The following is a 12,210-nucleotide window of genomic DNA, read 5'->3' as shown; positions in this document are numbered from 1 at the left end:
GCCCCCCTAGCGTAGCGGACGGGGGGCAGCGGCCGGCGCCCCCCCCCATGTCTCTTAGGGTCCGGGCCCCATACGGCAGTACCAGTTGTACTGCCCTATCGGCGGCCCTGGCAGTAGCCAGGGTATATATGATATTCTGCACTGTGCAGCCAGGGTATATATTGTGTAGTTGAGAGTACATTATGTATGTTATATTCTTAAAATGCTCTATAGGTAGATGCTGGGAAAGGCCCCTCCCGCTCTGTTACTGTATTGGAATTTGTTGTTTTAGACTGTTTGCTATAATCCAAGGTCTCGGCTTGGGATATTTGCCAATAGATAAAAACTAGGGAGGGCAGTACAATGACTTCTTATGTAGAATGTATTAGCACACCTGCGTCATCCTCCCTTTTCCTTCCACTCCTCCTCCTTATTCCTCCTCTTCCTTATTCCTCCTCCTACATTTTGAAACTTTCTTGTTAAGATATTAACTAAGGGTTGTGCCCATAATAAACAGAATCAGCTTGAACACTGGCTCGACATCATGTGTTTGGTTGATACTTGCGGCAGACTGCAGCTGCCATACTACTTTACCAAGGCCCAGGCATATCTGAGAGACTTTTATTCTAAGTCTCACCCTAACAGTAACTGGCGCCCAACGTGGGGCGTGTCCTCTACACCTCAACCGAATGCTGCACACCTGGACCACAAAGGCGACCCGAAAAGGAACACACAGACCTGTAAAAACAGCTCTGTAAATGGTAAGAAAGCTTATTTCTTACCATGTTCTGTGTGTCCCTGTTCTTGGGCCTGCCAAAGGTCTGACGGGCTGCATGTTATAGACTGAGTAAAAGTGCATGCCATGCCATTTGTTTAGGAAGAACCCTGCAATATAGTTATACCTGGGCCAGAATTCTGCACCGCCCTTCTAATGTTAGTTATTTTTGTATTCGCCCCCAGAACCAGGAGGGTAAGGGTTCCTGGAGAATCCTTGATCCCTAGAAGAAGGTCCCAACAGCACTACCCCCGTAGCGGTAGAGGAAGCTAGAAGACTACTAGGACGGTAGGATAACATATGAAACTAGGTCGTGAAGGGTGGTAAGGTGCAGAGTAGACTGGGGAGTGAAGAAAGCAAGTAATTGGGATGGACGTCCAAAGAGATGGTATGTCAGTGGAAAGGGGAGGATAAGGTTTAAAGATGTAGAAGTTGGAAACTTTGGGAATGTCGAGGAAAGGATGCCCTCAGCCCCCAAATCTGGGATCCAGTTAGAGTCCAGCGAGGACAACAAATGGGATATCATGGCCCCTGCCTTGAGCCATGTAGCCAAACCGATGGAGAGAGCAGGTGATTGGAAATATGACCCTGAAGATGGGAAAGGAAAAAAGCATGTAGCGAATTAGAAAGAAAACATAAAAGTAAGATGTGTCTCCACGCAGGTGGAAGCTGCCAAAACAGCTTGGGAAAAAAGGAAAGGAAAAGCTAACAGAAAGTTTTGATGATAAGTATAACATCTATGTGTATAACGGCCAACGCCTTAAAATGGCGCGAGTGTTGTGACCAAAAAAAAAAAAAAAAAACCTAACTCCAATCATGTTTGTTATAATTGCAGATCACATTCCATCGCCCCTGTCCCCCCCCCCCCCCCCCCTTAGAGAAAAGAGGTGTCTTCAGTAACAGCCCCTAACATGACAGCACCTATCACCATACCTCTATATTCTGTAACTAACCCTGATGGAATGTTTTACATTCCCCCCAGCTCCACCCTCACAAAGAATGGGGCCAAATCTCCGAGAAGATTAATTCCTCCCTCTCTATGGAGCTTACTGATAAAAGCGGCTTCTTGATGAGCTGTGTATGTGTGTAACTTGTAACATGGCGCAGACTTCAGATTAGGAAGCAGAGAGGAGATAACTGTTAGGACTGGCGCTAAGAAGGACAATATGGCGGACACAGACAGTAGACCCTAAGCTCAGCCCCGCCCACTGTCCCTACCTACTTGTCACAATCCGCCCTAAGATGGCGGCGAGCAACTGGGCGGCCGTCCCTGCACTAGGTGGGACACAAAGACAAGACAGACTGACAAAACACAATAAAGAATGGTCGACAGTCCGGGTCACAACAATCGGGCAGCACAGTACAAATCAATATCCAATAAGCAAGGTCAAAAAGCAGGCAATATGGTCAGGGGCAGGCAGCTAGCAGGAATGGTCAGAAATCCAGGCAAAGGGGTCAGAATGAACAGAGCAAGAGACACAGAACCAGGCAGAGACAAGCTCAATATCTGGCACTAGAATGAGCCTCAGCCAAACACTTATAGGGAACCAGGAGACAGTCCCAGCCCCTATTGGACAAGGCTCCTGGTTCCAAACAAAATCACCTGTGGATCAGAACTGGCAGCAGTGTAACTCCCTCATAGCCAGAGCACACAGCAGACGGGTGGGGCTGAACATCATGCTGGAAATGTGCAGTAACCTGAACACTGGCCTAAGACATAAAAAAACACTGAATATCAGCGCCATCTGAGCCGCGCAGCACGAGCTGAGGGGCGCACGGAGTTCATACCAGGCACATTCATGACAGTAACTTTCTGCCCTCCAAGTTTTATATGAATGCCAAGAGAAAAGTGATAATTGGCAAAGGTTGAACCTGGAATTTTGTGTACTTATTAAGAACCCTATGAGAGCCGGAGTAACTCATTGTTACTGTATCCCATATATTTCTGTGTAATATTTTTTAACAAGTCTTATATATATCTATATCATAAAAATGAAAGACAGACAGACAGACAGACAGACTGTCTGTCCGTCTGTCCCATATAGACTTCCAAACGCCTGAACCGTTTGACCCCAAATTTGGCACACAGATACATTGGGTGCCCGGGAAGGTTTTAGCGAAGGTCCCGTCCCCGCCAGATGTACAGGAGGGGAGGGGGAGGGGAAAGAGAGGCGCCCCATAGAGATGAATGGGAAAATCTCCACACTGACAAAATTAGCTGCAGCTGCCCAGAGAAAATGGCAGTTTGGAGCCTTAGCAACCATGTGAATGGTTGCTAGGGCCAGCTGCCTCACAACAGATCCAAAAACATATATGGTAGACCCCCTACTCCATCTATACAGTACATGTATATACAGGACCCCATACTCCATCTATACAGTATATGTATATACAGGACCCCCTACTCCATCTATACAGTACATATATATACAGGGCCCCCTACTCCATCTATACAGTACATGTATATACAGGACCCCCTACTCCATCTATACAGTACATGTATATACAGGACCCCCTACTCAATCTATACAGTACATGTATATACAGGACCCCCTACTCCATCTATACAGTACATGTATATACAGGACCCCCTACTCCAACTATACAGTACATGTATATACAGGACTCCCTACTCCATCTATACAGTACATGTATATACAGGGCCCCCTACTCCATCTATACAGGACATGTATATACAGGACCCCCTACTCCATCTATACAGTACATGTATATACAGGACCCCCTACTCCATCTATACACTACATGTATATACAGGACCCCCTACTCCATCTATACAGTACATGTATATACAGGAGCCCCTACTCCATCTATACAGTACATGTATATATAGGACCCCCTACTCCATCTATACAGTACATGTATATACAGGGCCCCCTACTCCATCTATACAGTACATGTATATACAGGGCCCCCTACTCCATCTATACAGTACATGTATATACAGGGCCCCCTACTCCATCTATACAGTGCATGTATATACAGGACCCCCTACTCCATCTATACAGTACATGTATATACAGGACCCCCTACTCCATCTATACAGTACATGTATATACAGGACCCCCTACTCCATCTATACAGTACATGTATATACAGGAGCCCCTACTCCATCTGTACAGTACATGTGTATATACAGGACCCCCTACTCCATCTATACAGTACATGTATACAGGGCCCCCTACTCCATCTATAAAGTACATATATATACAGGACCCCCTACTCCATCTATACAGTACATGTATATACAGGGCCCCCTACTCCATCTATACAGTACATGTATATACAGGACCCCCTACTCCATCTATACAGTACATGTATATACAGGACCCCCTACTCCATCTATACAGTACATGTATATACAGGGCCCCCTACTCCATCTATACAGTACATGTATATACAGGACCCCCTACTCCATCTATACTGTACATGTATATACAGGGCCCCCTACTCCATCTATACAGTACATGTATATACAGGACCCCCTACTCCATCTATACAGTACATGTATATTTACAGGGCCCCCTACTCCATCTATACAGTACATGTATACGGGACAGTATTACCAGCTGCTGCTGCCCTAAGCACTAAACCTGAAGGTCCCCCATCCTCACTCACCAATTAGTATCAGGATAGGTAGGTAATAGCTCCAGACGTCACATTTACCACTGCCACACCAAGCCTGACCAATACCGCCATACTGTGACTGGATTAAACTGCCATACCAGACCTGACCAATACCGCCATACTGTTACTGGATAATTCTGTCATACCAAACCTGACCAATACCGCCATACTGTGACTGGATAACACTGCCATACCAGACCTGACCAATACCACCACACTGTGACCGGATAACACAGCCACACCAGACCTGACCAATACCGCCATACTGTGACTGGATAACACTGCCATACCAGACTTGACCAATACCACCACACTGTGACCGGATAACACAGCCACACCAGACCTGACCAATACCACCACACTGTGACCGGATAAAACAGCCACACCAGACCTGACCAATACCGCCATACTGTGAATGGATAACACTGCCATACCAGACCTGACCAATACCGCCATACTGTGACTGGATAACACTGTCATACCAAACCTGACCAATACCATCATACTGTGACTGGATAACACCGCCATACCAGACCTGACCAATATCGCCATACTGTGACTGGATAACACTGTCATACCAAACCTGACCAATACCGCCATACTGTGACTGGATCAAACACTGCCATACCAGACCTGACCAATACCACCATACTGTGACCGAATAACACCGCCATACCAGACCTGACCAATACCGTCACACTGTGACTAGATAACACCGCTATACCAGACCTGACCAATACCGCCACCCTGTGACTCGATAACACCGCTACACCAGACCTGACCAATACCGCCACACGATGACTGGATAACCACCGCCATATGAGACCTGACCGATACCGCCATACTGTGACTGGATAACACCGCCATACCAGACCTGACCAATACCGCCATACCCCTTCTCGAAAAGACACCAGATTTTCTGGCAAGTCTGAACGGAAGGGTACTGTCCCTCTGCAAGGTGCTACCCTAGGCACCAGACCATGGGTGCCTAATGGTAAATACGACCCTGCAGGTATACAGGACACTAGAGGTATACAGGACCCCAAAAGTATACACTACAGGTGCACGGGACCTCCACCAACTATATACTATAGGTATGCAGGACCCCAAACTTTACACTACAGGTATACAGGACCCCAAAACTATACACTACAGGTATACAGGACCTCCACCAACTATATACTTCAGGTATACAGGACCTCCACAAACTATATACTACAGGTATACAGGACCCCAAACTATACACTACAGGTTTACAGGACCCCAAAACTATACACTACAGGTATACAGGACCTCCAACAACTCTATACTACAGGTATACAGCACCCCCACCAACTCTTTACTAGAGGTATACAGGACCCCAAACTATACACTACAGGTATACAGGACCCCAAAACTATACACTACAGGTATACAGGAACTCCACCAACTATATACTACAGGTATATAGGACCCCAAACTATACACTGCAGGTATACAGGACCCCAAAACTATACACTACAGGTATAAATGACCTCCACCAACTCTATACTACAGGTATGCAGGACCTTCACCAACTCTATACTACAGGTATACAGGACCCCCAAACTTTACACTACCGGTATACAGGACCTCCACCAACTATATACTACAGGTATACAGGACCCCAAACTATACACTACAGGTTTACAGGAACTCAAAACTATACACTACAACTATACAGGACCTCCACCAACTCTATAATACAGGTATACAGCACCCCCACCAACTCTATACTACAGGTATACAGGACCCCAAAAGTATACACTACAGGTATACAGGACCTCCACCAACTCTATAATACAGGACCCCCAAACTTTACACTACAGGTATACAGGACCTCAACCAACTATGTACTAAAGGTATACAGGACCCTCAAACTATACACTACGGGTATACAGGACCCCTGAACTATATACTACAGGTATACAAGACCTCCACCAACTATACACTATAGGTATCCAGGTCCCTCAATATATAAACTACAGGTATACAAGACCTCCACAAACTACACATTACAGGTATACAGCACCAACTATATACTACAGGTATACAGGACCCCCGAACTATACCGTACAGGTATACAGGACCTTCACCAACTATACACTGCAGGTGTACAGGACTTCCCAAACTATACAGTACAGGTATACAGCCCTCCCCCCCCAACTATACACTATGGGTATAAAGCCCCCCCCACCCCCCAACTATGCACTACAGATATGCGGGACCCCTAAAAACTATACACTGTAGGTATACATAACCCCTCCAACTATGCACTACAGATATACACTGATTCCACTGATGAAACAATACCTTTAGATTGGCCCCCTGGGCACCTTAGAACAAATCTAATTAACACACTGACACTTTATACCCTGGCAGGGCCCGGTACATTTTCTAGTATATATATATATATATATATATATATATATATATATATATATATATATCCTAATAAGTTCTAGCCTAAAGTTTTTGCTCTTATAATCTGTAATTTAACTAATTCAAGGGTACCCGAGAGATGAGACAGTGGGGGCTGCATAACCGCTGCGTAGTTAGTGATTGGGCATTTTGCCAGAGCTCACTCCTAGGGATAATGCACTAAGCAAAGACGAGTGATTTTGGTTAATTTCGATAAGTCTTATTTTGGTAGAACTTGTAGTACACCCCCCTTTCATTACAGGGATAAATAATACTACAGAGTACACAGAGAGAAGTGGATCTATATGTGCATATATGTCTATTGTGTATCTATACGAGTATATATGTATGTTTTCATGAGGCTGCTGACTCTTATATAAGAATTATTCTATATATGTTTCACATTTCATTTTCTATGTGTCCTTTATTTTGGGTTTTTTTTTAACAAAAAAAGGTTATTGTGGCACCAGCTTTGTATTATTTCTATCTGAGACTAGCAGGGGATAAGATGTTATATTACTTTTCTTTTTGGTGATAACAATTTTGTGATGATTATACAAACTATTTATAGTATACTAAGCCCATAGGAGAAAGAAACAACACTTGTAAACAAGGTTATTAATTTTCAATATTAGTAACTGGGAAATTTATAGAGGAGTCTGGAACCTTTAACTGCAATCTATACAGAGATGAACTAGGAGAAGATCTACACTCTGAGACAATCTACACTATATAGTTCCAAAGATAACCCCCATAAGTGACGTAAGATGAGGGTCAAAACATCTGACTTTCCTATGCAGAAGCCCACTAGTTGGGGGGTCATTCACTAGGAATGAACCGTCAAGTAACTGGTGAAGAGGAATCGGTGCATTGGGACAGATGGGTGAGTTTCTTTTATAGGAACAGAATAGTCTTTATAGGGGGGGGCTGTTGTGGACAGTTCTGTATATTCTATTGTTAAAGATGGCCCCCATATCCTGGACAATGCCTAGAGGTGTGTAGTGTTATACTTGGCTATGTTATTATATCCCTATATACAGGTGTTAGGGCCCCTGGGAACACAGAGACAAAGGACAAGTGGGCCCTATGGCTAAGACCCCCCACACTGTCACTACCTACTTGCAGAGCAGGCCCTAAACGTCCGTCCGCAACTGGGCGGCGTTCCCTATGCTGCAGTAAGTGCAAACACAAAACAAGACGAGACAAACTAACACAATAAAGAATAGTCGGCGGGTAAGGTTGGCAACAAGCGGGCAGCAGAAGTACCGAGTCAGAATCCACAAGCAAAGTCGAGGTCACGAAATCCAGGTCAGAAACACTTATAAACACGGAACAGAGATACAAGAAAAAGGTACAAGGAACTATACGCAAAAACAGACAGTAAACAAGGTGCACAGAGAAACAAAAACCAGAGACAATAACCAGGTAACTAGAGGACAATGCAAGGAACACTGAACCAAAAGACAAAGGCAAGAAACAAGCAAAGGGAACAGGAAACCAGGAATACAGACAATCTGAGGAAAGGCAGGGTCTAGCAGACAGACAAGCTGAACAACGCTGTCAAGAGCCCTGAGTGAAGGGAGAGGCACAGGTATAAGGGATCAGAAGTCCCGGACTCCAAGCAGATAGGCTGATCAGGAGAAACACACAAGAAATCACAGAAAGCCAGATGTGAGGAGACTTGTCCATCACAACACAGCAGATAACAATCAGTGAACAGACCACAGCAAGGAAAGTGCAGGGAGAACTAAGAAAACATGGACCGGAACACAGATGACATAAGCAGAAAACAAAGTAAAACCAGGAACGGATTAATGCCAAAAGCGCAGTCTTTGGCGCAGAGATCGGATCTTCACCGCAGAGGTTGGCACTGATGCCTTTTCAGGCACGATCATGACAACAGGTGTGTAGTGTTATACTTGGCTATGTTATTATATCCCTATATACAGGTGTGTAGTGTTATACTTGGCTATGTTATTATATCCCTAGAGGCCAAGTTTAAAAGGGGGGAGAGAAAGGAATTAAGCGGATGAATCTAAACACTGCACAAACTTTTTAATTTTTTTTTATTGACTAAAGATGTTTATTGAAATGCTTATTGTGTTTTTGTTACTATTGTTTGAAATTTTAAATCTGAAAGATAAAAATGTTGAAGCCCAAATATTAATGAAAGTTTTAAAGAGGACCTGTCACCCCACCCCCCCCACCCCGTGGCGGGATGACAGGCTCCCGACCCCGTTAGAGCCCCCTATACTCACGTGATCCCGCCCAGTCCCGCTTCCTGAGCCGGTCGGGTCACAGAGATATCAGCGCCCGAAGCCCGGCGCACGCGCTGACAGGAGAGTCCGATGCCCATAGAGAATGACGGAGCTCCCCATTCATTCTCTATGGGCGTCTGACTCTGCTGTCAGCGCGCGCTGGGCTTCGGGCGCTGATATCTCCGTGATCTGACCAGGATCAGGTGAGTATAGGGGGCTCTAACGGGGGGTCGGGAGCCTGTCACCCCGGCACGGGGGGTGACAGGTCTCCTTTAAGTCATCATTGTAGATAATGCCAGATTTTACAAAGATGGATGACACAAGACACAAGGATATACGGTGACCTCCATGCAGAATGACGTACCACTAAAAGCAACCACCCTGTCCGAGGTCTGAGGACAGTCACTGGGACATATAGGATGGTTACAGGTAACTTTGCAGATGTCTATGTGAACTCCAGGTACACTTTTTGATCACCCACCTTTATGGGTCAATTGGCGAGTTTGAGATTTGTTGGATCCCTGGGCAATTCAATGTGTAACACTGTTCAAAGAAGAAGAGTTGCCATAGAGCGGCTGACGGATGATGGAAAAAGCAGCCGATACTGTGGTTTCCGGTCTCTTCCTGAGGTAACCGTACAAAGTGTATAAGGGAATAAGGAGATGTTTCCGGTCTCTTCCTGAGGTAACCGTACATAGTGTACAGGTTGATGGGGAGATGTTTCCGGTCTCTTCCTGAGGTAACTGTACATAGTGTACAGGTTGATGGGGAGATGTTTCCGGTCTCTTCCCGAGGTAACCGTACATAGTGTACAGGTTGATGGGGAGATGTTTCCGGTCTCTTCCCGAGGTAACCGTACAAAGTGTACAGGTGGATGGGGAGATGTTTCCGGTCTCTTCCTGAGGTAACCGTACATAGTATACAGGAGGATGGGGAGATGTTTCCGGTCTCTTCCTGAGGTAACCGTACATAGTGTACAGGTGGATGGGGAGAGGTTTCCGGTCTCTTCCTGAGGTAACCGCACATAGTGTACAGGTGGATGGGGAGAGGTTCCCGGTCTCTTCCTGAGGTAACCGTACATAGTGTACAGGTGGATGGGGAGAGGTTTCCGGTCTCTTCCTGAGGTAACCATACATAGTGTACAGGTGGATGGGGAGAGGTTCCCGGTCTCTTCCTGAGGTAACCGTACATAGTGTACAGGTGGATGGGGAGATGTTTCCGGTCTCTTCCTGAGGTAACCGTACATAGTATACAGGAGGATGGGGAGATGTTTCCGGTCTCTTCCTGAGGTAACCGTACATAGTATACAGGAGGATGGGGAGATGTTTCCGGTCTCTTCCTGAGGTAACCGTACATAGTATACAGGAGGATGGGGAGATGTTTCCGGTCTCTTCCTGAGGTAACCGTACATAGTGCACAGGTGGATGGGGAGATGTTTCCGGTCTCTTCCTGAGGTAACCGTACATAGTATACAGGAGGATGGGGAGATGTTTCCGGTCTCTTCCTGAGGTAACCGTACATAGTATACAGGAGGATGGGGAGATGTTTCCGGTCTCTTCCTGAGGTAACCGTACATAGTGTACAGGTGGAGGGGGAGATGTTTCCGGTCTCTTCCTGAGGTAACCGTACATAGTGTACAGGTGGATGGGGAGATGTTTCCGATCTCTTCCTGAGGTAACCGTACATAGTATACAGGGGGATGGGGAGATGTTTCCGATCTCTTCCTGAGGTAACCGTACATAGTATACAGGTGGAGGGGGAGATGTTTCCGGTCTCTTCCTGAGGTAACCGTACATAGTGTACAGGGGGATGGGGAGATGTTTCCGGTCTCTTCCTGAGGTAACCGTACAAAGTGTACAGGTGGAGGGGGAGATGTTTCCGGTCTCTTCCTGAGGTAACCTTACATAGTATACAGGTGGATGGGGAGATGTTTCCGGTCTCTTCCTGAGGTAACCGTACATAGTGTACAGGTGGATGGGGAGATGTTTCCGGTCTCTTCCTGAGGTAACCGTACATATTGTACAGGTGGATGGGGAGATGTTTCCGGTCTCTTCCCGAGGTAACCGTACATAGTGTACAGGTGGATGGGGAGATGTTTCCGGTCTCTTCCTGAGGTAACCGTACATAGTATACAGGTGGATGGGGAGATGTTTCCGGTCTCTTCCTGAGGTAACCGTACATAGTGTACAGGTGGAGGGGGAGATGTGGATCTGTTTGTTTTTAAGTCTTTTCCAGAGACAATCAGCAACAAGCTGAGAGACCAGCGGATGGAGAGGAGGTACAGGGTAAAGATGGCATCTAATAACTATTTGCCGGCAGCCTTTTATCTCACTGTAAGTTATCTGACAAAACCAGCAGAAGGAAGCCATGTGTAATGTGGTGTATAGTATCCTCACATTGGGCGGCCCAGGGGACAACAAATATAGTAAAGAGCTGTATTATCTACACCTGTCATAACCTACTGTAGGTAACCCAATAAAGGTGCCTGTCTGCATAGTCTGTGACCATCCTGCCTGTTCCAGGGACTGTAAGTGGACGTCATCCACCTGCCACAGATGTCCCATATAGGTATGTCCTCAGACTAACATCAGACTATGTCCCCTTGTTCTTGTTTTCAGTTTCTTATTACTACCACCCTCTTCCTCTTGCTGATATGACATAAGATGGAGGATTCCTCCTCACCAAGCGCATTATTTTACATTTGGAAACACTGAACTACAGAGTTCCTGGCAGACTTGACTCACGTGTTTATAATGATACCTTAGGGGTATAAAGGGGGTACCTGATGATATTAAGGCCGGGACCAGGGAACAGCTGGATTTAAAGCACTGATCCCTATAATAACAGTAACAAGAATGTAGATTGTATAAACTACACCTGAGAGGCAACTACGAAGCTGATAATAGGAAGAGCGGGTGGGGAGACACTTATCATTTCTGAATCCTATAAACTGGCTTATGAGTATAGGAGGGCGGCTTATATGTGTACTTCAAGCTCTTTTTCCATTCGTGTTATGTCTGTTGGTATTATATGTAATCATGAGACTAAAATGTGTTTCATTTCACATGCATGCAAGAAAACTGCCGAAACCGTGGATATCATACACGATGGAGG

This window comes from Dendropsophus ebraccatus, chromosome 7, assembly GCF_027789765.1.
Source record: "Dendropsophus ebraccatus isolate aDenEbr1 chromosome 7, aDenEbr1.pat, whole genome shotgun sequence".
NCBI lineage: Eukaryota > Metazoa > Chordata > Amphibia > Anura > Hylidae > Dendropsophus > Dendropsophus ebraccatus.
Note: the sequence above shows the minus strand (reverse complement) of the source record.